Source organism: Balaenoptera borealis, assembly GCF_965194805.1.
Source record: "Balaenoptera borealis genome assembly, chromosome: 11".
In the NCBI taxonomy this organism is placed as follows: domain Eukaryota; kingdom Metazoa; phylum Chordata; class Mammalia; order Artiodactyla; family Balaenopteridae; genus Balaenoptera; species Balaenoptera borealis.
The window spans coordinates 8,488,491-8,507,135 of record NC_138868.1 but is presented as its reverse complement, the minus strand read 5'-3'; the positions used below and the strand labels follow the sequence as shown (position 1 = coordinate 8,507,135).

The following is an 18,645-nucleotide window of genomic DNA, read 5'->3' as shown; positions in this document are numbered from 1 at the left end:
ACAAGACAAGGATATCCACTCTTGCCACTATTATTCAGCATAGTTTTGGAAGTCCTAGCCATGGCAATCAGAGAAGAAAAAGAAATAGAAGGAATCCAAATTGGAAAAGAAGAAGTAAAACTGTCACTGCTTGCAGATGACATGATACTATACATAGAGAATCCTAAAGATGCCACCAGAAAACTACTAGAGCTAATCAATGAATTTGGTAAAGTTGCAGGATGTAAGATTAATACACAGAAATCTCTTGCATTCCTATACACTAAAAATGAAAAATCAGAAAGAGAAATTAAGGAAACAGTCCCATTTACCATTGCAACAAAAAGAATAAAATACCTAGGAATAAACCTACCTAAGGAGGCAAAAGACCTGTACTCAGAAAACTATAAGATACTGATGAAAGAAATCAACGATGATACAAACAGATGGAGAGATATACCATGTTCTTGGATTGGAAGAATCAATATTGTGTGGGACTTCCCAGGTGGTCCAGTGGATAAGACTCCACGCTCCCAATGCAGGGGGGCCAGGTTCCATCCCTGGTGAGGGAACTAGATCCCACATGCATGCTGCAACTAACAGTTTGCATGCCACAACTATGGAGCCCTCCTGCCACAACTAAGGAGCCCACCTGCCACAACTAAGGAGCACACATGCTGCAACTAAGGAGCCCTGGAACTGCAACTAAGGAGCCTGCCTACTGCAACTAAGACCCGGTGCAACCAAATAAATAAATAAATAAGTATTAAAAAAAAAAAAAGAATCAGTATTGTGAAAATGACTATACTACCCAAAGCAATCTACATATTCAATGCAATCCCTAGCATGTTACCAATGGCATTTTTCACAGAATTAGAACCAAAAATTTTACGATTTGTATGGAAACACAAAAGACCCCGAATGGCCAAAGCAATTTTTTTTTTTTTTTTTTGCCTGTGTTGGGTCTTTGTTGCTGTGCGTGGGCTTTCTCTAGTTGCGGCGAGTTGGGGCCTACTCTTCGTTGCGGTGCACAGGCTTCTCATTGCGGTGGCTTCTCTTGTTGTGGAGCACAGGCTCTAGGCACGCGGGCTTCAGTAGTTGTGGCTCGCGGGCTCTAGAGTGCAGGTTCAGTAGTTGTGGCGCATGGGCTTAGCTGCTCTGTGGCATGTGGGATCTTCCTGGACCAGGGCTTGAACCTGTGTCCCTTGCACTGGCAGGTGGATTCTCATCCACTGCGCCACCAGGGAAATCCGGCATTCACGCACTTCTGAGAGTTAAGGGCTTTCATACTTTAGAGTCTCAATTTCATCAATTCCTGCTTGCAGAGAGCAGAACACCTCAGGTTCAGGAGGGTCAGGAAATTCCTTCTGAGTTAAATTTTATGTAACTCTTTATTTTAGAATGCAACTCTCATCCTAACAGGCTTACTGGGGCCACGTCACACAGAAGGAAAGTATGGTTTCCCAAAAATGGCCCTAGTGTCATCTGGGCTAGTTTAGTTTAGACACAAATACCCTTTGCCTTTGGCTAGAAACCCCCAGTATGGAAATACTTTACTCCAAGGGATTTGCTGTTTTGTGAAAGTCGGTTTTAATATAGATAAAGTGGCAATGGTAAACCCCAATACTGTGCCGTATTCTGCATTGTTTATCTTAGTTTCCCTTTTCTCATTTAGAGGAATCCTGGGGAGCAACTTACCAAAGGATCCCTCAGAGCCCCATCAATGCTTATTATTTCAGTAATCAAATTTTTTGACTTCCCCCAGTGGAAAGGCAGTCTGGACTAATAGGTGGAGGTCTCTTAAACGATGGGTTCAGCAGGGGGCATTGCTTTTTTCAGTGCCCCACTTGTTTACAGCAAAGGCAGACACTTCAGGGCACAGTATTCCTGAGTGGAGAATCTCTAGGTTCTGGCTTGAAATGTGTTCGTGGAGGTCCCCTTGGCCCTTGGAACTATTGTAACTTCAGGGCTGTAAATTGGTTGGCTTTTTGAATTTCATCTTGCTCCAAGGTTTTTTCAAAATGCTTAGCTAGGGCTATTAATTCAGCAAGAAAGGTGGCTTCCCAGCACAGCTTGTGTCTCTTTATTAGGCTACTTAGTTCAGCCAGAGCTTGCTAATGAATAAGGAAGTGAAGGTGTTTTCTGAGCCTTCGTTTAATAAAGCAAGCCCAGAATTTCACAAACAGGGCTTCCAATTTTGTCTTATGATCTGAGACTGCTTCATTCTTTTTTTGTTGTTTGCAAGATTGACTGATAGACCCGTCAGTCTTTTGAGGAAATATCTTATCAATACTTTCAAATAGGCACTTTCCTGGTGGCTCAGTGATTAAGAATCCACCTGCCAATGCAGGGGACACGGGTTCGAGCCCTGGTCCGGAAAGATCCCACATGCCGTGGAGCAGCTAAGCCTGTGTGCCACAACTACTGAGCCTGCGCTCTAGATCCCGTGAGCCACAACTACTGAGCCTGCAGGCCTAGAGCCCATGCTCTGCAATGTGAGACGCCACCGCAATGAGAAGCCTGCGCACCTCAACAAAGAGTAGACCCCGCTGTCGCCGCAACTAGAGAAAGCCTGTGCGCAGCAGCAAAGACCCAACGCAGCCATAAATAAATTAATTAATTAAAAAAATTTTTTTCACGTAGGTCTTGGGCTATTTTTCTAGAGCCTTTTGGGCCATCCCTGGCAGAGCAGTTTGCATGTGGGTCTTTTTTTTTTTTTTTTAATTTATTTAATTTATTTTTATTTTTGGCTGTGCTGGGTCTTCATTGCTGTGCGCGGGCTTTCTCTAGTTGCGTCGAGCGGGGGCTACTCTTCGTTGCGGTGCGTGGGCTTCTCATTGCGGTGGCTTCTCTTGTTGCGGAGCATGGGCTCTAGGCACGCGGGCTTCGGTAGTTGTGGCACGTGGGCTCAGTAGTTGTGGCTCGCGGGCTATAGAGCGCAGGCTCAGTAGTTGTGGCGCACGGGCTTAGTTGCTCCGTGGCATGTGGGATCTTCCCGGACCAGGCTTGAACCTGTGTCCCTTGCATTGGCGGGCGGATTCTTAACCACTGCGCCACCAGGGAAGCCCTGCAAGGGGGTCTTTAATATCACTCTTGGGGTCTTCCCACTGGGCTTCAGTCATTTATTTTTGGGCATTGCTAGGTCCTAATGTCATATGAATAAACTGGCAGCAATCTGGGAGCCCATATCATAGGCTGCAATTAGAATTCTAAATTCCTTATAAAAATTTTGAGGATTCTCTTGAGGATTTGGAGAACCTTTTATGATGGCCCTAATTCAGCCTTTGACCATGAGAAAAGATGGTTACATTTAGTATTCAAGGCTCAGCAGAGGGCCTCACTTTAAAAGGCAATTGAGTGGGACTTCCCTGGTAGAGCAGTGGTGAAGACTCCACGCTCCCAAGGCAGGGGGCCTGGGTTTGATCCCTGGTCAGGGAACTAGATCCCACATGCATGCCACAACTAAAAGTTCACATGCCTCAACTAAGGAGCCCATGAGCCGCAACTAAGGAGCCCATGAGCCGCAACTAAGGAGCCCGCCTGCCGCAACAAAGACCCAGCACAACCAATAAATAAATAAATTTTTTAAATAAAATAAAAGGTGTAAAGGGATTGGTAGGTTCAGAAAATTTAGGGAGGGGAGGTTTAAGGGAAGGAGCAGTTGGAGTCAAGTTAGTCAGTGTGCACTTTTTAGATTTTTTTAGATTCACTGTCAACTTGTTGCTTAAACTTTTCATTTGTGTTTTGTAAAGAATCTTTTAAAGAAGCAATTTTCAATTCATTGAGTTTCTAAGATGCTTCAGCATACCAGTAAAAAAAAAAAAAGCACCCCATTGTTTGGGGGAGATTTGGGACCCTTTTTTTCTCTAGAGCACCTTGTAAAGATATGCTTGTCTAGGTTAAAAGTTCCCTACCGTGACCACTGCAATTTAAGGTTATCTTTGGTAAGGTTAACCCACTGGTTCAGAAAAACACAGATTCTGGGCCCATAATTTTATACATATAGTTAGCCAGGGTCCCAGACAGAGGAGTCCCAGATTTTTTGGACTCAGGGAACCAATTTTTCTCTTTTTTTCCCCCTTATTACCTGAGGCCTCACACTGGACCTGTTGCAGGAAGGGAGACCCCTTCCAGGGCCCAAGAGTGGGCTCTTGTCTAACATTCGGAAATGAATTGTCCAAGGAGCCACACGTGCTGACAAAGCAGGAGACATTATTGGGAAGGGGCACCCGGGTGGAGAGCAGGAGGGTAAGGGAATCCAGGAGGACTGCTTTGCCACGTGGCTTGCAGTCTCGGGTTTTATGGGAGTGGGGTTAGTTTCCGGGTTGTCTCTGGCCAATCATTCTGACTCAGGGTCCTTCCTGGTGGTGCATACATCACTCAGCCAAGATGGATTCCAGTGAGAAGGATTCTGGGAGGTTGGAAGGAGAAGTGGACTGGCATCCCCTCTCTCCTTTTGACCTTTCCTGAATTCTTCCAGTTGGTGGCAGCTTGTTAGTTCTGTGGTCCTTACCAGGACCTCCTGTTTAAAATAACTCATGCAAGTGGTTACTATGTTGCCTGGCCAGGGAGGGCAGTTTCAGTCAGTATTTCCCCTAACAGACCCAGTCCAGCTTAAGTCAGACCTAATCTGACCCTGGACCCAGTCCAGTTTTTTTTAAGTCAGCTGGCCCCCAGACCCAGTCCAGAGAAAGAATGTTCGAATAAATTCGGGGAGCTCTTTCAAACACAAAACCTGCAAACCTCAGACATGAAAGGAACTTACCCAACTTTCAGATGTAGCAAGAAAGCAGTGAGCTAAATGGGCTCAGTGGGTACCTCTGTCTGGTTGCTTGTTGCTCCTGTGGGCCATTTGGCATCTCCTTTGGATCCCACTTCTGACACCAGAACAGTTAAAAGATAAACTGAGGCATACTAAATTTTTAGGGAATTTATTTGAGCAAAAATCAATTCAAATAAGGCAGTGCCAAAAGTGGAAGTGGTTAGAAGTGCTCTGTTGATGGGAGCTGAAGAAAACTTTTATATGGAAAAACTGGAAGGAATGTATTGATTGGCTATAGCTTAAATCCTAGTTGGCTCTTTGTAGTTGTTTGTCTTTACATTTTGCTTTCATAACCTTGAGATATTCACAGGCTTAGATTTTGGTTTGCTTCCATAGGTGATGTAGCATTAGAGCCCCCTCAGGCTAATGGCCTCCTTGCTTAATTAATTTCACACTGTCATCTCTCCTGCACCACTGCATCAGCCTCCTCTTCTATCTCCCTGCCCCAGTCTTGTCCCCTGCAATCCATTCTCCACACAGCACTAGAATGATCTTTCTAAAGCAAATCTGGTGCAGTACCTCCCTTGCTTAAAGCCCTCTGGCTTCTCATTGCCCTTAGAATCAGAATCCATTCCTTCACAGCCCAGCTTACCCCTTATCCTCATCTCTAACTACTAGCACTCCAGGACCCCTCAAGGAGGAGGCTGTACACATACAGCACCTGGAATGCATTTCTCCCCCTGCTCCTGGTTCAATTGTCCTCATACTTTAGGTTTCCTGTAGGCATTTCAAGGACATATGGTGGTCTGCTGCAAAACCCAGTCAGGAAAACACAAGAATGTAATTACCTTCTTATTTGTATGTCAGAATAATGTACTGAAATGTTATTAATTTGTCTTCTGTTCTCACTGCTATGGAAGAATTAGCAGGTCATTGATTTGAAAGCCTGGGTTCACAGAAGCAAAGCAGCTGGATTGTTCCAGAGGGGAAGGATCTCAGCAATTGAAGGGAATCCTGGCAGGATTCCAGGGGAGGCAGGGAAGAGATACCTGTGGACATCTCCTAGGTCTTGAGAGCAATGAAGAGGGTCTCTGTGGACAGGAAAAGGCTCACCTGAGAAAGCCAGGATAAAGGAAAGATCTGAAGGCAGAGCAGGAGTGCGTCAGGAGAGTGGAGGTGGGGAAGATCATTCTAGGCATTCCAGCATGTGCAAAGGTCCTGTGGTGGAAGGAAACAGACTCACATAAAGAGGAAAGTGACATGGATGAGATATGGCTTGAGGCAGGGCCAAGCATGCAGGGTTTTAAAGGCTTTGTTAAGGATTTTGGTCTTTTTTCTAAGAGTAAGAGGAGGTAACCGAAGGGTGTTTAAACATTGTGGGGGAGGTTGACATTATCAGATTTATATTTTGAAAAGATAACTATGGAAAGATATTGCAGAGGAACAAAGAGTAGAGGCAGGAGATGGATAGAAAGCCTTTGAACTGGACCAGGAGAGAAAAGAGGAGCTGCTAGGAATACGACAGTGGACGTGGAAATGTAGAATGCAGGCAGATTCCATAGTCACTGAGGAAGTTCAACAGAAATGGGGGAGGGACAGGGGGAGGAGAGGGAGGCTCCAGTGATGACGTTGAAGTTTTGATTTGCATGAAAGGAAAGGTGATGGTGTTATTATTGAGCTGTGGGACATCGGGAGAAAAGCAGGCTCAGGGGAGGGAGCAGATAAGCTGGGGAGCATGTGGCTTCAAGTACCAGAAGGCAGAGGCTAAACAATAAGGCTGTTTACTGTTTACAGATGAAGCCCGGAGGTTGGAGTTTCCAGAGTTTTCTCAGACTCTTTCCACTCTTCAGCCCCGTCATTTTTTGCATGCTGGCTTTTTACTCCTACGTTTGTTGTCTCATGACAGACATAGCTCCATATATCATGTGCTTACACCAGCGTTCCAAGTAAAAAGTAGGGTGCAGGGGCACAAGGTCCTTCCCTTCAGGGGCTCTGTCTTTTTATCTGGGAAGCAAAATCCTCTCCAGAAACTCCCCAGCAAATTTCCCCTTGCCTCTCATGGGCCAGAACTGGCTGCATGACCATACCTGGACACAAAGGAAGCTAGGAAGATTTGTATCAGTGACAAAGATTCTTCCTTGACAAACTCCAGTCAGGCTCCTTTGAACTCTATTCTCAACTATGCCCTGACTTTTGGGCTTCTGTATTCATCTCTGCATCGTTCAGTTTTAGCAAGACTCTGTTAGGTCACTTTAGCCACAATCCTGCCCTCACCCCTGAGGTTTCCATTTAGTAAGTTTCCATCCACTGACCCCCACCCTGCTCCTTGGCTATAAATCCCCACTTTTCCTTATTGTGTTCGAAGTTGATCCAGATCTCCCTCCCCTAATACAAACCCTCACTGTAGTAGCCCCTTGAATAAAGTCTTACCGGATCATCGTCAACAATTGTCATGAATAATTTTCTCTTTAACACCAGTCATTTGGCAAAAAAGAAAAGGATTATCATTGGTAGTTTAGAGTAATCATAATTTATCCCCCGGGGCTGAGGGCAGAGCCTATATTCCTAAAATCAAGGGAGTGCTATCTACTTCCTGTACCAAATGGGGATCTCTCAGCAGGGATAAAGGAGCTGGGGAAGGGCTAATGGGTCAAAATGAACGGGGTGTGCACAGAGAGTATCAAGGTCAACTATCATTTGTGCAGTCCACATCCATGCTTCTTTCTGGAAACAGCACCTCCATTTTTCCTTCTGGAATTGGGCTTCTCACACTTAAACCAAGTGGTTTGGGTGTGGCTGATCTCATCCCCCACATTGTGGGACTGGTGTATGACCCAGGTAATGTTGCCAGATAAAGCACAGGATGCCTACTTGGGACATATGGATCTTCACATTTTATTTATTATTTATCTGAAATTCAAATGTAACTGAATGTCTCATATTTTTATTCATTAAATCTGGCAACTCCAGATCCAGGCCTACCAATAGGACACAGACATTGGTTTGGAAAAGGCCATGAGTCCTAAGCCAGGCAGATGAGAACCCCCTTCAAACATTTGATGGAGCGCTCAGGAAAGAGGCTTTTTTATTTCACTGGGTTGCAAAGCTAGCAGAACATAACTTCAGCTGCAGGAGTCAGCCTAAGACCTAGATCTGGCTCATCCAAAGATTCCTTCTCCAAATTACAATGACTGGTTCGTAGCAAGGCACAAAACCCAAGCAAAGTCAGCAAGACTCGAGCCTGGAGTTGATGATGGAATTATTGGGAAAGCAGAATCTCTGTCTGTCTGCTGGAGTCACTGAGCAGGAAGCATGTAAGCCTGTTGGTGCTGGTGACCATCTCACCCTAATGAGGGTGAGGAGGGTAAGCCTAGAAGTTAAGTCAGCAGAGGGAATTCCCTGGCAGTCCCGTGGTTAGGACTCCGCGCTTTCACTGCCGAGGGCCTGGGTTTAATCCCTGGCGGGGGAACTAAGATCCCACAAGGTAAGTCGGCAGAGAAAAAAAGCAGAAGCAAGAGATGGAAAAACAGATACTGTGTCTTGTCAATATTATTGAGCCTCTAATATCAATCAGCCAGGCCTGAAGTCATCCTACCCCTGGACTTTTCAGTTAACTAAGCCAATAATTTTGCTTTACGGCTTAAACCAGTTTGACGTGGAGTTCTGCCACTTGCCACCAAGGGAATACTGATTAGGGGAAGATCCCTGGTTCAATTTTGGACATGTTGAGTTTGAGATGCCTCTGATGTCAAGTAGGCTGTTGCATGTGTGAATCTGAGCTAGAGGTTTAAATTAGTAAGCCTCCTTTGTAGAGTTGGTGATTGAATTTCCCATGCCTAGAACCCAGCCTGGCATAACGTAGGCATTCAATGAATATTTGATGAATACGTGAATGAATGAATATAGCAGTCTGATAAATTCTTAGTAGCCCTTCAAAACCAGAAGTGCTGATCAGTCCAGGTAGATGGCATAAATAAAATGAATACAGCTGAAGAAAATATTAGTGAACTGGAAGACCAAATTGAATAACTTTCCCAGAAGGAAAATTCAAAAAAAATTAGAAAATATAAAAGAAATAATATAAGTTACAGAGTATTAAAGTAGAAGTAAAAATATCCGGATAATAAGACTTCAGAAAGAGAAACAAAGTTGGAGAGGAGAAAATATTTGAAGAAATAATGAAAGTAAATTATACAGAATTTAAGAAAAGATCAAAAGACTTCCGTTTCTAACCAGGATATAGAGGTTTTCAGCAGACCAATGCTCCCACTGCAGAAATTAGAAGAAAAACAAAAAATTGCAAGAACTGTTTTTTTAAAGTCAGCAGAGAGCTATGACTCAATGAGATGAACTAAAATTCCAAAGAGAGAAGAGCTTTCATTCCTGAATAAGCTGAGGATCACTGGTCAAATATTTTTCTCTGGAGGCATTTGCCAATTCTGGACACAAAAGCTTAGCTCAGGCAAAGGAACATTACTGGGAGAAAGAGAAACCAGCAAAGATTTTTTTGAGGAGCTGGAGGCTCCTGGAAGCCCCTGGAAGCCCCTAAAATGTGGAGGGAGCAAAATCTTCTGCAGTTGCGTGGTGTTTAGGAGACAAAGTCCAATTACAGAAAGAGGGCCTGCCTGAAACAAAGGGGCCAGATTTTGAAGATATGTGGGGCGGGAGGTGGGAGAGTTAAACTCAAAACCTCCAAAAGACAGAATAAAACCTCCCACAGCCCACAGGTTGAGACAGAGAACGTCTAGGCTCTCATTCAAAAGCCCAGAAGGCTCATGCCTGAGAAATGAGGATGAAACAAAGGTAGATAGAGTATTCATAAAACTGGACCTTATCCCCAATCCAGTTCAATCCCTAACTTCATGTGATCAATTTCTTAGTGCAGGAGCCCAAACAGTAAATGTAGAACATCCTCTGGTGAAAGATTAAAGTCATCTGGATAAACGATAATGGTCCTTTGGGTGCAGCACATAAGAAGCTTGGAAGTTGCTAGTCTGTCCTAACAGCAAATAAAAAGGTGAACAAACTGAAAAATCAGCAACTTTTCTTGATGTGTAAGAGAAGTGAGGTCACAAGTGACAGAAGGTCACAGAGGGCCAGGGACCTTTGACAGTGAGGTCACAGAAGTGAGGGCAGCAAACTGCCACGCCCAAAATTGGAGAGAAAGACAGGCAAATACGGAGAATCAGATCTACCCAAGCAGAAACCCACAAGCTGAAACGTCCATGGGCACCAGTGCTGGGTAGGGAAACCTGAATTATAGTTGATGAATTGCTTGCAGCTCAGAGTGGACACTCCGAGTTAAAATCTCTAGGGGGACCCTGTCATAGGAGGATCTACTTATGGGAGATTTTCCAAGGGCTCTACCTGGTTCTCACAGTGAATATCAGAGAAAAAACCCTCATGCTCTGGTAAGGGGAGGGGAAAAGGAACCACTCTGAAATATGCCAAATATTCTGTTCTTAACAAGGTCTGCCTTCAGGAGAAAATGTTGAACCAGAGCCTAACCTGCTGGGGTTTTATCAGAACCTAACTGACCTTGAGGAAAGGGAAGTACCCAACTCCAGACAATTCTAGCCATCCTGTCCCACCCTAGAGGGGTAAAAAAACAAAGAAACACATGTGAAGTTCACAGTCCAGAGGCACAGGCTCACTAAAAGAGTGAGACCTAATCATGAGACTATAGAATGCTTCCCCCCCACACACACTTTATCATCACATTACTAAAGGCTGATTTACAGCAGTTCCTTTTACCTAGTACATTATGCCTGGCTATCAAGAAAAAATGACAAGACATGCTAAAAGGAAAAAACAAAAACAAAACAAACAAAAAAACCCCACTACAGTTTGAAGAGACAGAGCAAGCATCAGAACCAACCTTGGCAGGGATGTTGGAGAGATCAGACCAGGAATCTGAAACAACTATGATTAATATGCTAATACGATGTCCAAAAGGGCTCTAAAGGATAAAGTAGACAGCATGCAAGAACAGATGGGCAATAATCAGAGAGAAGGAAATCCTAAGAAAGAACCAAAAGAAATGCTAGAGCTCAAAAACACTGTAATGTAAATGAACAGGCTTATTAGTAGACATGACACAGCTGAGGAAAGAATCTCTGGGGTTCAGGAGACATCAAGGGAAACCTCCAAAACTGAAAAAGCAAAAAGAACAAAGATGGAAAATAACAAAACAAACTACCCAAGGACCGTTGGACAACCATAAAAGTTATAACATACACATAATGGGAATAACAGGAAAAGGAGAAAGAGAAAGGAACAGAAGAAATATTTGAAACAATAATGACTTTTCCCAAATGAATGTCAGATACCAAACCACAGACTCAGGAATTTCAGAGAACATCAAGCAGGATAAATCCAAAAAAAATAATAAATAAAATAAAACTATACACAGGCATATCATTTTCATACTACAGAAAATTAAAGATAAAGAAAAATACTAGAGATCCTAAGCCAGAGAGGAAAAAAATACCTTACCTATAGAGAAACAAAGATTAGAATTATATCTGACTTCTCAGAAACCATGCAAGCAATAGAAGAAAGTAGAGTGAAATATTTAAAGTGCTGAGAGAAAAAAAAAAACCAACCTAGAATTCTGTACTCTGTAAAATTATCCTTCAAAAGTGTAAGAGAAATAAAGACTTCCTCAGACAAAAACTGAGAGAACTTTTTGCCAGTAGACCTGCCATTTCTTTTTAAAAATGGTAAAAGAAGTTCTTCAGAGAAAAGGAAAATAATATAGGTCAGAAACTTGGATCTACATAAAGAAAGGAAGAATATCGAAGAAAGAATAAGTGAAGGTAAAATTAAAACTTTCAGTTTTCTTATTCTTTTTTTAAAAATGCTATTCTATTCTATTCTATTTATTTATTTATTATATTTGGCTGTTTTGGGTCTTAGTTGTGGCACTCGGGATATTCGTTGCGGCGCGTGGGCTTCTCTCTAGTTGTGGAGTGCGGGTTTTCTCTCTCTAGTTGTGGCACACGGGCTCCAGAGCACGTGGGCTCTGTAGTTTGTGGCATGTGGGCTCTCTAGTTGAGGCACATGGGCTCAGTAGTTGTGGCGCATGGGCTTAGTGGCCCTGTGGCATGTGGGATCTTAGTTCCCTGACCAGGGATCAAACCCACGTCCCCTGCATTGGAAGGCGGATTATTTACCACTGGACCACCAGGAAGTCCCCCAGTTTCCTTATTCTTAATTGATCTAATAGATAACAGTTTGTTCAAATTAATAATAGTAACAATGTATACATATATAATGTATATTTATATATAAGTGACATGAATGACAGCAAAGGGACAGGAAGGAAGGGTTATGATTATTTTGCTATTGTAAGAAACTCATTACCCATGAGGTAGTATACTGTTATTTGAAAGTGGACCTGGATTAGTTGTAAATGTATATTACAAACTCTAGGGCAACCACTAAAAAAACTAAAAAAAGAAGTATAGCCTATATGCTAAGAAAGGAGAAAAAGTGGAATCATATAAAATGCTCAGTTAAAACCATGAGGGACTTCCCTGGTGGCACAGTGGTTAAGAATCCACCTGCCACTGCAGGGAACATGGGTTTGAGCCCTGGTCCAGGAAGATCCCACACGCCGTGGAGCAATGAAGCCCGTGCACCACAACTACTGAGCCTGCGCTCTAGAGCCCGCGAGCCACAACTACTGAGCCCAAGTGCCACAACTACTGAAGCCACACACCTAGAGCCCATGCTCCACAACAAGAGAAGCCACTGCAATGAGAAGCCCGCACACCACAACGAAGAGTAGCCCCTGCTTGCCGCAACTAGAGAAAGCCCAAGTGCAGCAACAGAGACCCAACGTAGACAAACATTAATTAATTAATTAATTAATTAATTTGAAAAAATAAAACCATGAAAGGCAGAAAAAGAGTGGAATATAAAAATAGGAATAAAAAAGAAGGGCAATAAATAGAAAACAGTAACAAATATGGTCTAAAGGAACCAATCAAAAGACAGACATTGTCAGAGTGGCTCACAAAAGACCCAGTTATATTTTGTCTACAAGAAACCCACATTAAATACGAAGACATAGATTAAAAGTAAGCAGATGGAGAAAGATATTCCATGTTAACACTAATCAAAAGAAAGTAAAAAAAAAAAAAAAGAAAGAAGAAGAAAGTAGTAGTAGCTATATTAATTTTAGACAAAGCAGGGATAAAGAGGGGCATTACATAATGATAACATAATATTGTACATCAACAACATTTCAATTTTTAAAAATTAACACAAAACTAATCAAAGACAAGTGTAAGACCTAAAACTATAAAACTCTTAGAGGAAAATACAGGGCAAAATTTTCATGACATGGCATTTGGCAGTGATTTCTTGGATATATCCAAAGTCACAGGCAACAAAAGAAAAAAAAGACAAATTGGACTTTACAAAAATTAAACATTTTGTGCACCAAAAGCCAATATCAACAGAGTAAAAAGGCAACCCACAGAATGGGAGAAAACATTTGCAAATCATATATCTGGTAAGGGATTAATATTCAGACTATATAGAGAACTCCTAAATCTCAACAACAACAAAAACTAAACAACCCAATTCAAAAATGGGCAAAGGACTTGAATAGACATTTCTCCAATAGAAATTTCCCCAACTAAATAACAAGTTAGGGACTTCCCTGGTGGTCCAGTGGTTAAGAATCTGCCTTCCAATGCAGGGGACGTGAGTCCAATCCTTGGTCAGGGAACTAAGATCCCACATGCCACAGGGCAACTAAGCCCGTGTGCCACAACTAGAGAGAAGACCATGTGCTGCAAGCAAGAGCCCACGCACAGCAATGAAGATCCTTCATGCTGCAACTAAGACCCGATGCAGCCAAATAAATAAACAATTTAAAATAAATAAATAAATAACAAGTTATTTAATGCGTATCAACAAACTGATTCTAACGTTTTTAATGGAGAGGAAAAGATCAGAATAGCCAACGTACTATTAAAGGAGAAAAACAAAGTTGGAGGACTGACACTACCCAACTTACCATAAAGCTACAATAAACAAGACAGTGTGGTATTGATGAAGGAACAGACAAATAGATCAGTGGAACAGACTAGAGATCCCATAAACAGACCCACATAAATGTAGTCAATTCATCTTTGACAAAGGGGCAAAGGCAATACAATGGATAGAAGCTAGTCTCTTCAATAAATAGAACTAGACATCCACGTGCCAAAAAAAAAAAAGAAAGAAAAAGGCACAAACCTTACACCCTTCACAAAAATTAACTCAAAATGGATCACTGACCTCAGTGTAAAATGCAAAAGTACAAAACTCCAAGAAGATAACATAGGAGAAAATCTAGATGGCCTTCCGTTTCTAAATGACTTTAGATATGACACCAAAGGCACAATCCATGAGAGAAAAAATTGAAAAGCTGGACATAATTAAAATTTTAAAATTTCTTCCATGTAAAAGACACTGCCAAGAGAATGAAAAGACAAGACACAGACTGGAAGAAAATATTTGCAAAGTACATATCCGACAAAGGACTGTTATCCAATGTATACAAAGAACTCTTAAAACTCAACAATAAGAAAACAAACGACATGATTAAAATATAGTCCTGGGGACTTCCCAGGCGCAGTGGTTAAGAATCCGCCTGCCAATGCAGGGGACGCGGGTTTGAGCCCTGGTCCGGGAAGATCCCACATGCCGTGGAGCAACTAAGCCCATGTGCCACAACTACTGAGCCTGTGCTCTAGAGCCCGCGAGCCACAACTACTGAGCCCGCATGCCACAACTACTGAAGTCAGCGCGCCTAGAGCCCATGCTCCGCAGCAAGAGAAGCCACCGCAATGAGAAGCCCACGCACCGCAAGGAAGAGTAGCCCCCGCTCGCCACAACTAGAGAAAGCCCACGTGCAGCAACAAATACCCAATGCAGCCAAAAATAAAATAAATAATAAATTTATTTTTAAAAACCCTCAACAATAAGAAAACAAACAACATGATTAAAATACAGTCCTGTCTTAGTCCACTTTGGCTGCTACAGCAGATCACATATTGGGTGGTCTATAAACAACAGAAATTTATTTCTCACAGTTCTGGAGGCTGGAAGTCCAAGATCAGGATGTGACTATGGTCAGGTTCTGGTAAGGACCTGATTCCTGGTTCATAGATAACCATCTTCTCACTGGAACCTCACATGGTGGAAAGGGAGAGGGAGCTCTCTGGGTCTTCTTTATAATGGCACTAATACCATTCATGAAGGCAGAGCCCTCATGACCTAATCATATCCAAAGGCCCCCACCTCCTAATGCCATCACATTGGAGGGTAGGATTTCAACATATGAATTTTGAGGGTATGCAAACATCCGGTCTACAGCAAGGCCAAAGACTTTAACAGACACCTCACCAGAGAAGATATAAAGCTGGCGAATAAACACAGTAAAGGATGATCTGCATCATTTGTCATCAGGGAAATGCAAATTAAAACAACAATTAGATAACACTACACATCCATTAAAATGGCGAAAATTCGGAACACTGATAACACCAAATACTGGCAAGGATGTGGAGCAACAGGAACTCGTATTCATTGCTGGTGAGAATGCAAAATGGTACAACCACTTCGGCAGTTTCGTACAGATCTAAATATACTCCTACCATATGATCCAGCAATTGCACTCCTTGGTACTTATCCAAAGGAACTGTAAACATATGTCCAGACAAAAACCTGCAGAGGGATGTTTATAGTACCTTTTATCATAATTGCCAAAACTTAGAAGTAACCAAGATATCCTTCAGATGAACAGATAAAAACTGTGGTGCATCCATACAATAGAATATTATTTAGCACTAAAAAGAAATGAGCTAGCAAGCCATGAAAAGACATGGTGGAACCTGAAATGCACATTACTAAGTGAATCTAAAAAGGTCACATACTGTAGGAGTCTAACTATATGACATTCTGGAATAGTCAAAACTATGGAGACAATAAAAAGATCAATGGTTGCCAGAGGTTAGTGAGAAGACAGAGGGGGATGAATAGGTCAAGCACAGAGGATTTTTAGGACAGTCAAATTACTCTGTATGGTACTATAATGGTGGGTGCATGTTATTATACATTTGTACAGCACCAGGTGGGAACTCTAATGTAAATTATGGTCTTTGGATGATAATGATGTGTCAATGTAGTTAATCTGTTGTAACAAATGTACCACTCTGCTGGGTGATATTGATAATGAGGAAGGCTACGCATGTGTGGGGACAGGAGGTATATGGGAAATCATGGTAACTTTCTCTCAGTTTTGCTATGAACCTAAAACTGCTCCAAAAAACAAAGTCTATTTTTTTTAAATTTATTTATTTGGTTGCACTGGGTCTTAGTTGTGGCAGGCAGGCTCCTTAGTTGCAGCAGGCAGGCTCCTTAGTTGTGGCTCCAGGGCTCCTTAGTTGTGGCATGTGAACTCTTAGTTGCAGCATGCATGTGGGATCTAGTGCCCTGACCAGGGATCAAACCCGGGCCCCCTGCACTGGGAGCACGGAGTCTTATCCACTGCACCACGAGGGAAGTCCCTGAAGTCTATTTTTTTTTTTTAATAATTGTTCTTTTGTACAAAATATCCAACACACAATCAATATTTACTAGACATGCAAAGAGGCAGGAAAATAAGACCAACATTCAAAAGAAAAAAAAAAAAGAACAGAAATTAGAAGCAGAGTCACAGATAATTCAGAAATTGCAATAAGTAGACATAGACTTTACCATTAATATGTTAAAGAAAATACAAGAGAAGAAGAGAAAATGGATGAAAAGATGTAGCAGAATTTCCCTAGAGAATCAGAATCTATTACCAGAAAAAGTCCAATGGACAGATATAATTTCTGAAATTAAGAACTCATCGGATGGACGTAGTAGCTTTGTGTTGTGTTTTTGGCTAAGATGGAAATACATGTTCCAAAATCCCCCTTTCTTTTGTGGTCCTGGGTCAGAGTTGGCCCAAAGAGACAACTGTGAGAGTTTGAGGAAGCAGAAGTAATGAAGCAGCCCTTGCACTTTGGTTAAAGATGCCGGTGGATCCCAGACTGTCCAGCTCTTCTTTCCAACCGCCGGCCCTGCGACCCAACAGCAACACCCAGCCCAGCACCAGATGCAGAAGCAGCAGCCTTCCCTAGACATCTGTACCAGCTATGCTTTCTGGTCCAAGTCTGGCAGCTGATGTGCCCGACTTCCCAGATTCCCATGGTGCCTACTCTAATACACTGCCTCTTCTCTCTCCCTATAGCCTGATAGGGTATTCCTATGAGCAGCTAACCAAGGAAGAAAAACTTTGGGCCTGGTTTACAAGCGGTTTGGCATAACATGTTGACACTGTCTGAACTTACACAGCTGCGGCACTACAGCCCCACTGAGGGCTGGTCCTGAAAGACACTGGTGAAGGGAAAGACTCCCAGGAGACAGAAACTTGAGAAGCACACTTTGTGGCTCACTTTTTCTAGAAAGAGAGATAGCTAACGGTACAGACCTACACTGATTCATGACGAGATAACCATGATTTAATTGGATGGCCAGGGACTTGGGAGAGATGTGATTGGAAAATTGGTAGCAAGGAGGTCTAGGAAAGAAATAGGTGAATGGACCTTTCTGAAGTGGCACAGAATGTGAAGATATTTTGCTCTGGATGAATGCTCACTGAGAAGTCAAACAGCCCACTAAAATGGGCAAAAGGCTTGAACAAGTTCATCAAAAAAGAGGACATTCCAGGGAATTCCCTGGTGGTCCTGTGGTTAGGACTCGGCACTTTCACTGCCAGGGCCCAGTTTCGATCCCTGGTGGGGGAACTAAGATCCCGTCAGCCGTGCCACACGGCCAAAAAAAAAAAACAATTGTGCACTTTATTGCACACATTTTAGCCTCAATTTTAAAAATTAAATCAAAACCTTACAGAAAGCATCATCCTAAAAAGAAAAACATTAGAATTATTCCCCTGGAAATCAGGAGTGTCTTAGTCAACCCAGGCTGCCATAACAAAATAATAGAGACTGGGTAGCTTAAACAACAATTATTTCTCACAGTTCCGGAAGCTGAGAAGTCCAAGATCAAGGTGCTCACAGATTCAGTTCCTGTGAAAACCCTCTTCCTGGCTTGCAGATGGCTGCCTTCTCACTGTGTCCTCACAAGGAGGAGAGAGAAACCTGGTCTTCTCTTCTTCCTCTAATAAGTACACTAACCCCATCATGAAGGCTCCACCCCTATGACATCATCTAAACCTGGTTACCTCCCAAAGGCTCCACCTCCAAATCCCATCATACTAGGGGTTAGGGCTTCAACATGAATTTTGTGGGGACACATTCAGTCCATAACAGAGCCCAACTGTGTCTTTAATAGATTCACTTAGGCTGCATTTCCCCCAATAAAATTCTTCCTGTGCTTTTTTTAGCTCTATTAAAATAAGCCTAAAGGATCACAAAGAATGAAATCAGTAAACCAAATTTCACGGCCTGCTGGCTAAGCAAGACTTCTGCATACTAACTGGTTGCTGTCAGGGCAATTCCTTGGCTTTATTGCTTTTCCCACTTGCTTCTGTCCAGCAGGATCCCAGTGATGCCTATGGCAGCCAGGCCCACTCCTAGGATGCCTGCTGCCACACTTACTATCATGACCATGTCAGTGACCTCCAGCAGAAGAGAAGGAAAGGTTCACACTGAACATCGGGGGTCTGATCATGGATACATACACTCATCCTAAAATCCAAATAGAATCTCAAAGAGCTCCAAATAGCCAAAACAATATATTTTTTAAATTTATTTATTTAATTTATTTATTTTTGGCTGCATTGGGTCTTTGTTGCTGTGCGTGGCCTTTCTCTAGTTGTGGCGAGTGGGGGCTACTCTCTTCGTTGCAGAGCACGG

General features: G+C 42.6%; 1 long non-coding RNA gene across 1 annotated transcript in view; it reads right to left on the bottom strand.

The window, feature by feature from the left end:
* Positions 1-2,991: 2,991 nt before the first annotated feature.
* The window catches only part of LOC309606743, a 35,995-nt gene continuing 20,341 nt past the window's right edge, over positions 2,992-18,645 (bottom strand). Inside the window, exon 5 of the long non-coding RNA XR_014232028.1 lies at positions 2,992-5,959. This is a non-coding gene — a long non-coding RNA (uncharacterized lncRNA). The remainder of the gene's footprint in view (positions 5,960-18,645) is intronic.